The 16,442-nt window shown below is 41.6% G+C and overlaps 1 pseudogene; it reads right to left on the reverse strand.

Moving 5' to 3' along the window:
• Nucleotides 1-4,917: 4,917 nt before the first annotated feature.
• Nucleotides 4,918-6,639, reverse strand: LOC149345470 (uncharacterized; annotated as a pseudogene).
• Between the last annotated feature and the right edge of the window lie 9,803 nt (nucleotides 6,640-16,442).

Genomic DNA, 16,442 nt, shown 5'->3' on the forward strand with positions numbered 1-16,442 from the left:
GCGCTCTGGATTTCTAATCCGTTCTCCTTTCCCGTCTCCCTGCGTCGTGCGGAATGCCTCGGCACCGTACAGCTCATTGATTCCATTCTCACCGCTGACGCAACCTCCGCTTCGCAGCCTGGTGACTTGGCTGCACTCACACCACCTGTTCTTGCGCCGGACCAGTCGTCTCCTGACGTTTTCCTCCGCTCCATCGACGCCAATCTTCCTGGTCCTCACCGCACTGAACTTCTCGCACTGCTTCATCAGTTCCGTTCTTCATTCGACTTTCATCAGCCTGCTTTGAGCCGCACATCAACTGTCGCCCACCACATTGACACCGGTTCTCATGCTCCTCTGCGTCAGCGCCCCTATCGTGTCTCTGCCACCGAGCGCCGAGTTATTATTTATTATTATTATTATTTATTGATACTGCAATCCCAGGAAGGGATTTTCGCAGGGTGAGCATACAGAATATAGGTAAGTACAAATATTAAGAAAAAAAAGTACAAAGGCCACAAATTAATAATAAGCAACAAAAACACAACAGCAAAAATGAAAGGCTCAATGACGTAACACAGCAAAAAAAGTACAATAAGGTTTGGGGCATATAAATACACTACTATCAAGTCATCAGTGAACATGGTCAACAGGGAATTAATTAAATGAAGAAAGAGCACCAAAACGATCACAATATTAAAATCAGGTCATAAAAAAATGGGAAACGGGAATGCATGACAGAGGACATTATTGTGCACTGAGGTTGCCGATGAATGATGTTACAGATAGCTGTAGGACTTCGTCGTTAGTAAGTTGATTCCACTCCGTTACTGTTCGCGGAAAAAAGGAATATTTAAAGCAGTTATTACGCTGGGTGAAAGGGGTGATTGTAAGATTGTGACGTTGTCTTGTAGAATAACCTGAAGAGAAGGATATTAGTCCATCAATGTTAATTTTAAAATGACCTTTGACCAATTGGTATAAGAACTTTAGTCGAACAACGCGATTCCTTTCGGTTATAGATATTAAAGCAGCCCTGTTTAAGAGGTCACTTACTGATGTGCGTCCATAGCTATTGTAAACAAAACGTACTGCTTTCTTTTGTATTTTTTCAATTTTATTTACGTTTGTTTTGGTGAATGGATCCCAGATTATTGCCGCATAATCTAGTATTGGAAGGACAATCGATTTATACGCTAGAAGCCGAACTCGGGGTGTGGAAAGTCTCAATGCACGCCTAAGAAAGAAAAGTTTACGGTTTGCATTATTTACAGTTTGATCAATGTGTTTAGTCTAGTCAAGGTTGTTAGTAATCCATAGCCCTAGATATTTGTAGTGTGAGACTTCGGAAAGAATGTTGTTATCAAATGAATATTGGAACATCAGTGGACTTTTCTTGTGAGTGATTCTCATATACACGGTTTTTTGAAAGTTGATAGGCATCTGCCATGCATCACACCAGGCATTAATTTTCTGAAAAGCCTCATTAAGTTTTACCTGATCTGACATGTTTTTAATTTCGGAGTATAGCACACAATCATCCGCATATAGTTTAATATTAACAGGAATGTCTTTCACGATGTCGTTAATGTAAATGATAAACAAGAGTGGCCCAAGCACTGAGCCCTGAGGGACGCCAGAGTCAACAAAAACAGTTTGAGAGGAATGTTCCCCAAAAGAGACATATTGCTGACGGTTACTCAAATATGCTGAAATCCAATTAATGATTTTGTTATTTCTGAGTGTGCTATTAATTTTGGAAAGCAGTTTTTTGTGAGAGACCTTATCAAATGCTTTGGCGAAATCCATAAAAATGGCATCTGTTTGGCTACTATTGTTAATAGCATTCGCAAAATCGTGTATAGTCTGAACTAATTGGGTACAAGTAGAATAACCTTTCCGGAATCCGTGTTGGAAATTTGTAATAAAATTGTGTTGTTCAAGAAAATGGGAAATGTGGGTGTGTATTATGTGTTCCATAATTTTGCAAACGGTCGATGTTAATGAAATCGGTCGGTAATTATTAATGTACTGTTTGTTTCCATTTTTATGAATTGGTTGAACTCTGGCTGTCCTCCAGTCGCCCGGAACCTGTCCTTCGTTTAGAGACCTAGAAAAAATTATAAACAAATACTTGGACACCCATTCTGCATACCTCGTTAGGAATGCATTGGGTATTTTATCAGGCCCAAGGGATTTTTTTACGTTAAGATTCAAAAGCATTTTAGTTATACCCTGTTCACTGATGACAAGATCAGGCATCGGAGGTAAGCATGTTTCGAACACAGGTTGTATGCCATTATCCTTAGTAAAAACGGATTTGAAGTATTCGTTAAAGGCGGTTGATATTACCTTTCCGTCATGTGTTAATGTGCCATTGATTTCAAATGCATGAGAATCCCTAGATACTGGTGAGATTGTACGCCAAAATTTTTCAGGTGAGCTAGTTATAAAATTAGGTAACAAATCGCCAAAATAATTTTCTTTATCAAGTGCTACCTGTCCTCTTAGTTGACTTGACAGAGCGGAAATTTTATCCAGCAGGCCTTCAGGTTGGACAACTGCTTGCCTTTTCTTTTTCAACTTTTTTAATTTTCTACGCATTTGTATTGAAGTGCGGGAAATCCAGGGATTGTCACGTTTTGTCTTTTTAACAATGCTTGGCACAAAACGGTTAATACACATCATAACCAGATCCTTAAAAGAAATCCACAGATCGTCTACATTTACGGTAGACTTCGAAAAACTATCAAAATAAAAGGATAAGGTATCACTATTATGATACATTCCAGCGGGTAAAAAGACACGGACGAAGGTAGACGAGACAGGACGAACGCCGGACTTCAACTGAGGTTTATTTCACAAACAGCGATAATATACAAAAGGGGGCGCAAGGAAAAGTAATCCGTGACAAGATCAACCCATAATCAAAAAAGTGCAGAAGGCTCCTTTGCCATGCCACTCATGTTTTCCACATCGGCGCACCTGCTATCTATCGCCTACCTGGCTGAATCCACCCGTTTGCCTTCAGGTAATCTATTTCTTTTTTGTTTAGCGCCACAGAAGGGCTGCTGACGCAGTTTTGCGTCAGCAGCCCTGCGTGGCGCTAAACAAAAAAGAAATAGATTACCTGAAGGCAAACGGGTGGATTCAGCCAGGTAGGCGATAGATAGCAGGTGCGCCGATGTGGAAAACATGAGTGGCATGGCAAAGGAGCCTTCTGCACTTTTTTGATTATGGGTTGATCTTGTCACGGATTACTTTTCCTTGCGCCCCCTTTTGTATATTATCGCTGTTTGTGAAATAAACCTCAGTTGAAGTCCGGCGTTCGTCCTGTCTCGTCTACCTTCGTCCGTGTCTTTTTACCCGCTGGAATGTATCATAATAGTACTACCAACCAACTAGCCCAACTTTCTACGCTTGATAAGGTATCGATTATTGATGTGTCATCAGCGCGTGAGAAGTTAGGAAAACATGACTGCTTTGGATGGCTGTCAATAGCGGCATCAGATAAGGTAAGGAACACGGCCTGGTGATCGGAGATTCCTGGGATTATTTCGCATTTTGTTTTAGTACTAATAGATCCGCTTACGAAGAAAAGGTCCAGTATAGATTTAGCGCTATCGTGTACCCTGGTGTACTCGTCAACAAGTTGGGATAAATCAAATGCAAATGCTATGTCCAACATGGCATCACCTGTTTTGTCGTTATGGTTTTTGAGGGACATCGTGCGCCAGTCAATATTAGGCAGATTAAAGTCGCCAGCTAGAATTATCCGATCGCCAGGTTTTAAATATGTGTTCATGTAAGTTTTCAAATCATTTAAAACCGATATGGAAGAAGAAGGGGGCCTGTACAACACACCTATAATGTACCTGATTGTACCACAATATGTTTTACTGAAAATGCACTCTACATTAGGCACATCAGGCATCCTTAAAACTCGTAATGATTTCTTGTATATCATACAGACGCCGCCACCTCTTCCAGTACGGTCTTTCCGGAGTACATTGTAACCAGTAGGCACGAATTCACTGTCGAAAATTGCATCATGTAACCATGTTTCGGTTAGCACAGCAATGTCTGAATCGTTAGTAAAAAGGAGCCCTTCAAGCTCGGTTACTTTATTGATTACACTTCTGCAGTTAATGTTTAAGATTTTCAAGGATGTAGGATCATGCTTTTTCTGTCAGTTATTTTTCTTATTGACCAATCTGACACGCTCTCCTTTCTGGGCATCCCAAGCAAACATAACACTATCAATGCTAATTTTATCAAAGACCAGCTTTACCTTAGCGCCATTTGCTTTTTCTTCCGCTGCGCTGTCCCACAAAAGTTTACGTAAGTCACGCACGCGCTTTGAGAAGTCTTCCGAGATAGAGTACGACGATCCTTTTAGTTTGTAGGCTGCTTGTAAAATGGATGCCTTTTCCCGATAGTCAAGAAATTTTATGATAACCGGTCTAGATCTGTCACTGGATTTACGCCCAAGCCTATGAAGTCTTTCTATACCTGTAGGTGTTATACCTATCTTCTCTTTTATTATGTCGTCTTTCACTGTGTTTTCAAGTTCTTCAAGCGTCTCGTTTTCTGACTCTTCTAAACCATAAATTATAAGATTATTGCGACGGCTTCTGTTTTCTAAGTCGTCCACCTTATTCATCAGAAAGGACAACTGGCTGTCAAAATCTGCTATTGTTTTTTCTATTTCGCTTACTTCTTTTGACAGCGTGCCTAGTTTGGACAACTGTTGTTCAATGCTATCTGTTCTGTTGTTTAGTGTAACCATTTGCTCTTTTATTTCGTTCTGACCGTCGATAATTCCTTCAATAGTTCCTTGCACTTTCTTTTGGCCGTCTAGCAGTTCCGACAGCAATTGCTTCTCAGTTGGTCCCGGGTTTGTCTCAATATCTCCCGAAAGAAGTAGGTTAGTAGGCAATAAAGCAATGTGCGCCAGAATACATTTGAAACACTGTGGGCAGGGCAGCAGCAACAGAAACCGGTTGTCACTACGATAACAGTACATGGAAACGTTTTTACTAACCTGTAGAGCAAGACAAAAATGGTTGCTGAGCATGTTGCCGATACTGCTGCTGGCCTGCCCACTGAAGAAAGTCGATGTTGCTCGCTCTTTTAAAGGGGCTTGCTGAGCCATGTGATGTGACGTCACAGTTGTCGAGATGAAGCGATGCGCTGTCAGTTGCGGAACGGAAAACAATGTAATCGCCGGGCACCTGGCACGAGCCAGATTTTCCGATGCCGGCTCACTGAACACATCCACGTCGATTGCCCTTGATGCGTAGGCGCTGGGCCACCATTCATTCCCGCGATGCGAGGGCTCGTTGACCAGGTCAAACGACGTAGCCACTGGGTCGTAGCCACGCGGTGGAACTGGTCCGCACAGAAGGGCCGCCAAAATCTGTAGAGCAAGACAAAAATGGTTGCTGAGCATGTTGCCGATACTGCTGCTGGCCTGCCCACTGAAGAAAGTCGATGTTGCTCGCTCTTTTAAAGGGGCTTGCTGAGCCATGTGATGTGACGTCACAGTTGTCGAGATGAAGCGATGCGCTGTCAGTTGCGGAACGGAAAACAATGTAATCGCCGGGCACCTGGCACGAGCCAGATTTTCCGATGCCGGCTCACTGAACACATCCACGTCGATTGCCCTTGATGCGTAGGCGCTGGGCCACCATTCATTCCCGCGATGCGAGGGCTCGTTGACCAGGTCAAACGACGTAGCCACTGGGTCGTAGCCACGCGGTGGAACTGGTCCGCACAGAAGGGCCGCCAAAATCTGTAGAGCAAGACAAAAATGGTTGCTGAGCATGTTGCCGATACTGCTGCTGGCCTGCCCACTCTGACACCGGTTCTCATGCTCCTCTGCGTCAGCGCCCCTATCGTGTCTCTGCCACCGAGCGCCGAGTTATTGAAGACCAAGTTGATACTATGCTTCAGAATGGCGTGATCGAGCCTTCTAGCAGTCCGTGGGCCTCTCCTGTAGTCCTGGTGAGGAAGAAAGACGGTTCTATTCGCTTCTGCGTTGATTACCGTCGCCTAAATAAAATCACGCGGAAAGATGTGTACCCTCTACCGCGTATAGATGATGCATTGGACTGTTTACAAGGCGCTGAACTCTTTTCTTCGCTCGATTTACGCTCCGGTTACTGGCAGGTACCCATGGCTGCGGAAGATCGCCCTAAAACCGCATTTGTCACCCCCGATGGCCTCTTTGAATTTACCGTCATGCCTTTCGGTCTGTGTAATGCTCCTGCTACATTCGAGCGTGTGATGGACACTATTCTGCGTGGCCTGAAGTGGAAGACGTGCCTGTGTTACCTTGACGACATCGTGGTGTTCTCGCCGGACTTTGCGACCCACCTCTCTCGCCTGAAGCAGGTCTTGACATGTCTTGCGAATGCCGGTCTGCAGCTCAACTTGAAGAAGTGTCGTTTCGCTGCTCGTGAGCTGACTATTTTAGGCCACGTTGTGTCCAAGGAGGGTATCCGCCCTGATCCCGCCAAACTTCGAGCTGTGACTGCCTTCCCGAAACCTACTACCATTAAGCAACTCCGGAGCTTCTTGGGCTTGTGCTCATACTTCCGGCGTTTTATACGGAACTTTGCTTCCATTGTCGCCCCGCTGACTCAGCTCCTTGGCCATAACTCAGACTTTTCGCTGTGGTCACCAGCATGCGACACCGCCTACAATACCTTGCGCCGCCTCCTCACAGCTCCGCCCATCCTGCGCCATTTTGACCCCCAGGCGCCCACCGAAGTGCACGCAGACGCCAGTGGTGTCGGCCTCGGCGCTGTGCTTGCTCAGCGCCCCTCTGGCTTTGGCGAATACGTGGTCGCTTATGCCAGCCGTACTCTCACAAAAGCTGAAACTAACTACTCAGTAACGGAAAAGGAGTGCTTGGCCGTTGTCTGGGCACTCACAAAGTTTCGACCTTACCTTTACGGCCGTCCTTTTGATGTAGTCACTGACCATCATGCCCTCTGCTGGCTTTCATCGCTCAAAGATCCCTCCGGCCGGTTGGCACGATGGGCTCTTCGTCTCCAAGAATATGATATCCGTGTCGTTTACCGATCTGGTCGCAAGCATAAAGACGCCGACGCTTTGTCTCGCTCGCCGCTTCCAGCCGACCTTGCTAGCCTCTCTGCCTTGGACCCCGTGGTGTTTACGCTCGACGTCAGTGACATGCCCGCCGAACAACGAAAGGACCCATGGATCGCCTCTCTTATTGACTACCTCTCCAACCATTCGCAAGTTACCCCTTCACGCGACGTTCGCCGCCAAGCTTCCCACTACGAGATTCGGGATCACCTCCTTTACCGGCGCAACTACAATTCAACTGGACGGAAATGGCTCCTCGTGATCCCGCGCCATCTACGGACCGAAGTATGTACAGCTTTCCACGCCGATCCGCAGTGCGGTCACGCCGGAGTTTTCAAGACGTACACCCGAATCCGTCTTCGCTACTATTGGCGCGGTATGTACAACTCGGTTCTTCGGTACGTCCGATCGTGCCTGGCTTGCCAACGCCGCAAACCTGCCTCTCACCGTTCGGCTGGTGAGTTACAGCCTCTCGTATGTCCGCTTAGACCCTTCGACCGCATTGGCATTGACTTCTACGGCCCTCTTCCATACACAGCTGCCGGCAATCGCTGGGTCATTGTCGCGGTCGACCATCTGACGAGATATGCCGAAACTGCCGCGCTCCCAGCTGCAACAGCCCGTGATGTGGCCGGTTTCTTATTGACGCACTTCATTCTCCGTCACGGTGCTCCTCGCGAATTGCTCAGCGACAGAGGCCGTGCTTTCTTATCTCACGTCGTTCAAGCCCTGCTCGCTCAGTGCAAAATCATTCGTCGCACTTGCACCGCTTACCATCCGCAAACAAACGGTCTTACTGAACGATTTAATCGCACCCTCGGTGACATGTTCGCGAAGTACGTTGGATCCGATCACACCGACTGGGACATTGTGCTGCCTTATATCACCTATGCATACAACACTGCTACGCAATCCAGCACGGGTTTCTCTCCGTTCTTTTTGCTATACGGTCGGCATCCATCTGCTCCCCTCGACACAGTGCTGCCCTACAAACCTGATGCCTCTGAATGTACCACCGTTACCGAAGCTGCACAGCACGCCGAAGAATGCCGCCAGATTGCCCGATCGTTCACGACCGACTCTCAATGGCGCCAAAAACATCACCATGACACCACTCAGAGGAATGCCCCACACTTCGAGCCCGGCTCGCTCGTGTGGCTATGGGTTCCATCCAGCAGTCCCGGCCTTTCAACAAAACTGCTCTCCAAGTACCATGGGCCCTACCGTGTCGTCGAGCGCACTTCGCCAGTCAATTACATTGTTGAGCCTCTTACACCACCTTCTGATCTTCGGCGCCGTGGCCGTGAAACTGTACATGTGCAGCGCCTTAAGCCGTTCTATGACCCCATCGTCTCTTCGTCCCCTTAAGTCGCCAGGATGGCTCCTTTTTCTCTGGGGGGCATTGTGAAGAAGAAGATGGACCCCTTCGCTCGACGCCGATGAAGAAGAAGCGGTTGTGGAATTGCCATCGCGCAGATCGTGTCGGTCTTGGTCGCCCAGCTCCATCGCCGACCTCGACGCCGTCCCCGACGTCCTTCTTTACAGTGTATTTAAGTGGTTCTTTTTTGGTCGTAAGTGTCACGACAACGATTTTCTTGAAATAAAATTTGCCATTTCTCACTTGAATCGCAGAACACTGAAAACGCTTCATTTAGTTTCTCTTGCTGCCGTAAATAAATCTTATTGCTTTTCTTTGAAGAGACTCAGGTTTTTTTACATCACGCACATAATAGGGTGACCAAACAGGGCATGTATGCTCTATAATTGATCTTATTAGACATTTTATATGCGGTAAGCTTGTGCTTTGGAGCAAATTAGGTCTATATGCCTGTGCATTAGGTGTGAATGTTACTCCCAAAGACTGAAATCTCTTTACTTGTGATAAGTTGTTTGAGCTGTTTTTATAAGTGTATTTAAATGTTTTTTTTGGTCGTAAGTGTCATGACAACGATTTTCTTGAAATTTGCCATTTCTCACTTGAATCGCAGAACACTGAAAACGCTTCATTTAGTTTCTGTTCCTGCCGTAAATAAATCTTATTGCTTTTCTTTGAAGAGACTCAGGTTTTTTTACATCACGCACATGATAGGGTGACCAAACAGCGCATGTATGCTCAAGAATGGGTCTTATTAGGCATTTTTATATGCGGTAAGCTTGTGCTTTGGAGCAAATTAGGTCGATATGCCTGTAGATTAGGTGTGAATGTTACTCCCAGATACTGAAATCTCTTTACTTGTGATAAGTTGTTTGATCTGTTTTTATAAGTGTATTTAAATGGTTCGTTTTTAGTCGTAAGTGTCATGACAACGCTATTCTTGAAATTAAATTTGCCATTTCTCACTTGAATCGCAAAACACTGAAAACGCTTCATTTAGTTTCTCTTGCTGCCGTAAATAAATCTTATTGCTTTTTTTGAAGAGACTCAGGTTTTTTTACATTACGCACATGATAGGGTGACCAAACAGCGCATGTATGCTCAAGAATTGGTCTTATTAGGTATTTTTATATGCGGTAAGCTTGTGCTTTGGAGCAAATTAGGTCGAAATGCCTGTGGATTAGGTGTGAATGTTACTCCCAGATACTGAAATCTCTTTACTTGTGATAAGTTGTTTGATCTCTTTTTATAAGTGTATTTAAATGGTTCTTTTTTGGTCGTAAGTTTCATGACAGCGATTTTCTTGAAATTAAATTTGCCATTTCTCACTTCAATCGCAGAACACTGAAAACGCTTCATTTAGTTTCTCTTGCTGCCGTAAATAAATCTTATTGCTTTCCTTTGAAGAGACTCAGGTTTTTTTACATCACGCACATGATAGGGTGACCAAACAGCGCATGTATGCTCAAGAATTGGTCTTATTGGGCATTTTTATATGCGGTAAGCTGGTGCTTTGGAGCAAATTAGGTCGATATGCCTGTGCATTAGGTGCGAATGTGAAGACTGACATCTCTTTACTTGCGATAAGTTGTTTGATGTGTTTTTATAAGTGTATTTAAATGGTTCTTTTTTGGTCGTAAGTGTCATGACAACGATTTTCTTGAAATTAAATTTGCCATTTCTCACTTCGATCGCAAAACACTGAAAACGCTTCATTTAGCTTCTCTTGCTGCCGTAAATAAATCTTATTGCTTTTCTTTGAAGAGACACAGGTTTATTTACATCACGCACATGAAAGGGTGACCAAACAGCGCATGCATGCTCAAGAATTGATCTTATTAGGCATTTTTATATGCGGTAAGCTTGTGCTTTGGAGCAAATTAGGTCGATATGCCTGTGGATTAGGTGTGAATGTTACTCCCAGATACTGAAATCTCTTTACTTGTGATAAGTTGTTTGATCTGTTTTTATAAGTGTATTTAAATGGTTCTTTTTTGGTCGTAAGTGTCATGACAACGATTTTCTTGAAATTAAATTTGCCATTTCTCACTTCAATCGCAGAACACTGAAAACGCTTCATTTAGTTTCTCTTGCTGCCGTAAATAAATCTTATTGCTTTCCTTTGAAGAGACTCAGGTTTTTTTACATCACGCACATGATAGGGTGACCAAACAGCGCATGTATGATCAAGAATTGGTCTTATTAGGCATTTTTATATGCTGTAAGCTTGTGCTTTTGAGCAAATTAGGTCGATACGCCTGTGGATTAGGTGTGAATGTTACACCCAGATACTGAAATCTCTTTACTTGTGATAAGTTGTTTGATCTGTTTTTATAAGTGTATTTAAATGGTTCGTTTTTTGTCGTAAGTGTCATGACAACGATTTTCTTGAAATTAAATTTGCCATTTCTCACTTGAATCGCAGAACACTGAAAACGCTTCATTTAGTTTCTCTTGCTGCCGTAAATAAATCTTATTGCTTTTTTTGAAGAGACTCAGGTTTTTATTACATCACTCACATGATAGGGTGACCAAACAGGGCATGTATGCTCTAGAATTGATCTTATTAGACATTTTATATGCGGTAAGCTTGTGCTTTGGAGCAAATTAGGTCGATATGCCTGTGCATTAGGTGTGAATGTTACTCCCAAGGACTGAAATCTCTTTACTTGTGATAACTTGTTTGATCTTTTTTATAAGTGTATTTAAATGGTTCTTTTTTGGTCGTGTCATGACAACGATTTTCTTGAAATTAAATTTGCCATTTCTCACTTCAATCGCAGAACACTGAAAACGCTTCATTTAGTTTCTCTTGCTGCCGTAAATAAATCTTATTGCTTTTCTTTGAAGAGACTCAGGTTTTTTTTACATCACGCACATGATAGGGTGACCAAACAGTGCATGTATGCTCAAGAATTGGTCTTATTAGGCATATTTATATGCGGTAAAATTGTGCTTTGTAGCAAATTGGGTCGATATGCCTGTGCATTAGGTGTGAATGTGAAGACTGAAATCTCTTTACTTGTGATAAGTTGTTTGATGTGTTTTTATAAGGGTATTTAAATTGTTCTTTTTTGGTCGTAAGTGTCATGACGACGATTTTTTTAAAATTAAATTTGCCATTTCTCACTTCGATCGCAAAACACTGAAAACGCTTCATTTAGTTTCTCTTGCTGCCGTAAATAAATCTTATTGCTTTTCTTTGAAGAGACACAGGTTTTTTTACATCACGCACATGAAAGGGTGACCAAACAGCGCATGCATGCTCAAGAATTGGTCTTATTAGGCATTTTTATATGCGGTAAGCTTGTGCTTTGGAGCAAATTAGGTCGATATGCCTGTGCATTAGGTGTGAATGTGAAGACTGAAATCTCTTTACTTGTGATAACTTGTTTGATCTTTTTTATAAGTGTATTTAAATGGTTCTTTTTTGGTCGTGTCATGACAACGATTTTCTTGAAATTAAATTTGCCATTTCTCACTTCAATCGCAGAACACTGAAAACGCTTCATTTAGTTTCTCTTGCTGCCGTAAATAAATCTTATTGCTTTTCTTTGAAGAGACTCAGGTTTTTTTTACATCACGCACATGATAGGGTGACCAAACAGTGCATGTATGCTCAAGAATTGGTCTTATTAGGCATATTTATATGCGGTAAAATTGTGCTTTGTAGCAAATTGGGTCGATATGCCTGTGCATTAGGTGTGAATGTGAAGACTGAAATCTCTTTACTTGTGATAAGTTGTTTGATGTGTTTTTATAAGTGTATTTAAATGGTTCTTTTTTGGTCGTAAGTGTCATGACGACGATTTTTTTAAAATTAAATTTGCCATTTCTCACTTCGATCGCAAAACACTGAAAACGCTTCATTTAGTTTCTCTTTCTGCCGTAAATAAATCTTATTGCTTTTCTTTGAAGAGACACAGGTTTTTTTACATCACGCACATGAAAGGGTGACCAAACAGCGCATGCATGCTCAAGAATTGGTCTTATTAGGCATTTTTATATGCGGTAAGCTTGTGCTTTGGAGCAAATTAGGTCGATATGCCTGTGCATTAGGTGTGAATGTGAAGACTGAAATCTCTTTACTTGTGATAACTTGTTTGATCTTTTTTATAAGTGTATTTAAATGGTTCTTTTTTGGTCGTGTCATGACAACGATTTTCTTGAAATTAAATTTGCCATTTCTCACTTCAATCGCAGAACACTGAAAACGCTTCATTTAGTTTCTCTTGCTGCCGTAAATAAATCTTATTGCTTTTCTTTGAAGAGACTCAGGTTTTTTTTACATCACGCACATGATAGGGTGACCAAACAGTGCATGTATGCTCAAGAATTGGTCTTATTAGGCATATTTATATGCGGTAAAATTGTGCTTTGTAGCAAATTGGGTCGATATGCCTGTGCATTAGGTGTGAATGTGAAGACTGAAATCTCTTTACTTGTGATAAGTTGTCTGATGTGTTTTTATAAGTGTATTTAAATGGTTCTTTTTTGGTCGTAAGTTTCATGACAGCGATTTTCTTGAAATTAAATTCGCCATTTCTCACTTCAATCGCAGAACAGTGAAAACGCTTCATTTAGTTTCTCTTGCTGCTGTAAATAAATCTTATTGCTTTTCTTTGAAGAGACTCAGGTTTTTTTACATCACGCACATGATAGGGTGACCAAACAGCGCATGTATGCTCAAGAATTGGTCTTATTGGGCATTTTTATATGCGGTAAGCTGGTGCTTTGGAGCAAATTAGGTCGATATGCCTGTGCATTAGGTGCGAATGTGAAGACTGACATCTCTTTACTTGTGATAAGTTGTTTGATGTGTTTTTATAAGTGTATTTAAATGGTTCTTTTTTGGTCGTAAGTGTCATGACAACGATTTTCTTGAAATTAAATTTGCCATTTCTCACTTCGATCGCAAAACACTGAAAACGCTTCATTTAGCTTCTCTTGCTGCCGTAAATAAATCTTATTGCTTTTCTTTGAAGAGACACAGGTTTATTTACATCACGCACATGAAAGGGTTACCAAACAGCGCATGCATGCTCAAGAATTGATCTTATTAGGCATTTTTATATGCGGTAAGCTTGTGCTTTGGAGCAAATTAGGTCGATATGCCTGTGGATTAGGTGTGAATGTTACTCCCAGATACTGAAATCTCTTTACTTGTGATAAGTTGTTTGATCTGTTTTTATAAGTGTATTTAAATGGTTCTTTTTTGGTCGTAAGTGTCATGACAACGATTTTCTTGAAATTAAATTTGCCATTTCTCACTTGAATCGCAGAACACTGAAAACGCTTCATTTAGTTTCTCTTGCTGCCGTAAATAAATCTTATTGCTTTCCTTTGAAGAGACTCAGGTTTTTTTACATCACGCACATGATAGGGTGACCAAACAGCGCATGTATGATCAAGAATTGGTCTTATTAGGCATTTTTATATGCTGTAAGCTTGTGCTTTTGAGCAAATTAGGTCGATACGCCTGTGGATTAGGTGTGAATGTTACACCCAGATACTGAAATCTCTTTACTTGTGATAAGTTGTTTGATCTGTTTTTATAAGTGTATTTAAATGGTTCGTTTTTGGTCGTAAGTGTCATGACAACGATTTTCTTGAAATTAAATTTGCCATTTCTCACTTGAATCGCAGAACACTGAAAACGCTTCATTTAGTTTCTCTTGCTGCCGTAAATAAATCTTATTGCTTTTTTTGAAGAGACTCAGGTTTTTATTACATCACTCACATGATAGGGTGACCAAACAGGGCATGTATGCTCTAGAATTGATCTTATTAGACATTTTATATGCGGTAAGCTTGTGCTTTGGAGCAAATTAGGTCGATATGCCTGTGCATTAGGTGTGAATGTTACTCCCAAGGACTGAAATCTCTTTACTTGTGATAAGTTGTTTGAGCTGTTTTTATAAGTGTATTTAAATGGTTTTTTTTGGTCGTAAGTGTCATGACAACGATTTTCTTGAAATTAAAATTGCCATTTCTCACTTGAATCGCAGAACACTGAAAACGCTTCATTTAGTTTCTGTTCCTGCCGTAAATAAATCTTATTGCTTTTCTTTGAAGAGACTCAGGTTTTTTTTACATCACGCACATGATAGGGTGACCAAACAGTGCATGTATGCTCAAGAATTTGTCTTATTAGGCATATTTATATGCGGTAAGCTTGTGCTTTGGAGCAAATTAGGTCGATATGCCTGTGCATTAGGTGTGAATGTGAAGACTGAAATCTCTTTACTTGTGATAAGTTGTTTGATCTATTTTTATAAGTGTATTTAAATGGTTCTTTTTTGGTCGTTAGTTTCGTGACAACGATTTTCTTGAAATTAAATTTGCCATTTCTCACTTCAATCGCAGAACACTGAAAACGCTTCATTTAGTTTCTCTTGCTGCTGTAAATAAATCTTATTGCTTTTCTTTGAAGAGACTCAGGTTTTTTTACATCACGCACATGATAGGGTGACCAAACAGCGCATGTATGCTCAAGAATTGGTCTTATTAGGCATTTTTATATGCGGTAAGCTGGTGCTTTGGAGCAAATTAGGTCGATATGCCTGTGCATTAGGTGTGAATGTGAAGACTGATATCTCTTTACTTGTGATAAGTTGTTTGATGTGTTTTTATAAGGGTATTTAAATTGTTCTTTTTTGGTCGTAAGTGTCATGACAACGATTTTTTTAAAATTAAATTTGCCATTTCTCACTTCGATCGCAAAACACTGAAAACGCTTCATTTAGTTTCTCTTGCTGCCGTAAATAAATCTTATTGCTTTTCTTTGAAGAGACACAGGTTTTTTTACATCGCGCACATGAAAGGGTGACCAAACAGCGCATGCATGCTCAAGAATTGGTCTTATTAGGCATTTTTATATGCGGTAAGCTTGTGCTTTGGAGCAAATTAGGTCGATATGCCTGTGCATTAGGTGTGAATGTGAAGACTGAAATCTCTTTACTTGTGATAACTTGTTTGATCTTTTTTATAAGTGTATTTAAATGGTTCTTTTTTGGTCGTGTCATGACAACGATTTTCTTGAAATTAAATTTGCCATTTCTCACTTCAATCGCAGAACACTGAAAACGCTTCATTTAGTTTCTCTTGCTGCCGTAAATAAATCTTATTGCTTTTCTTTGAAGAGACTCAGGTTTTTTTTACATCACGCACATGATAGGGTGACCAAACAGTGCATGTATGCTCAAGAATTGGTCTTATTAGGCATATTTATATGCGGTAAAATTGTGCTTTGTAGCAAATTGGGTCGATATGCCTGTGCATTAGGTGTGAATGTGAAGACAGAAATCTCTTTACTTGTGATAAGTTGTTTGATGTGTTTTTATAAGTGTATTTAAATGGTTCTTTTTTGGTCGTAAGTGTCATGACAACTGTTTTCTTGAAATTAAATTTGCCATTTCTCACTTGAATCGCAGAACACTGAAAACGCTTCATTTAGTTTCTCTTGCTGCTGTAAATAAATCTTATTGCTTTTCTTTGAAGAGACTCAGGTTTTTTTAGATCACGCACATGAAAGGGTGACCAAACAGGGCATGTATGCTCAAGAATTGGTCTTATTAGGCATTTTTATATGCGGTAAGCTTGTGCTTTGGAGCAAATTAGGTCGATATGCCTGTGCATTAGGTGGGAATGTTACTCCCAAATACTGAAATCTCTTTTGAAACTTGGGAAAAGCCCACCTAGGCGCAAATGATTTCACGACACAAAAAGAGACGAGGAGAGAACGGACAGGCGCCATTACTTCCAACTATTTATTGCTCGAAAAAACACATACATTTATAGTCTCAGGCAACGCCCACATCTACACACCACGTGCCTTATCGCAGCCCTGACTTATCGCCTAGCACGTACATTATTGCTCAGAAAATCGTACTCCGCCGCATACAACCTAACTGATGTGTCACTCACGCACAAGGCTGCCTTTTTCTTTATGTGAAAGGCTTCCAATAAAAGC

The sequence above is a fragment of the Amblyomma mixtum genome, chromosome 5 (assembly GCF_055824585.1).
Source record: "Amblyomma mixtum isolate Tamu chromosome 5, ASM5582458v1, whole genome shotgun sequence".
Classification (NCBI taxonomy): Eukaryota; Metazoa; Arthropoda; class Arachnida; order Ixodida; family Ixodidae; genus Amblyomma; species Amblyomma mixtum.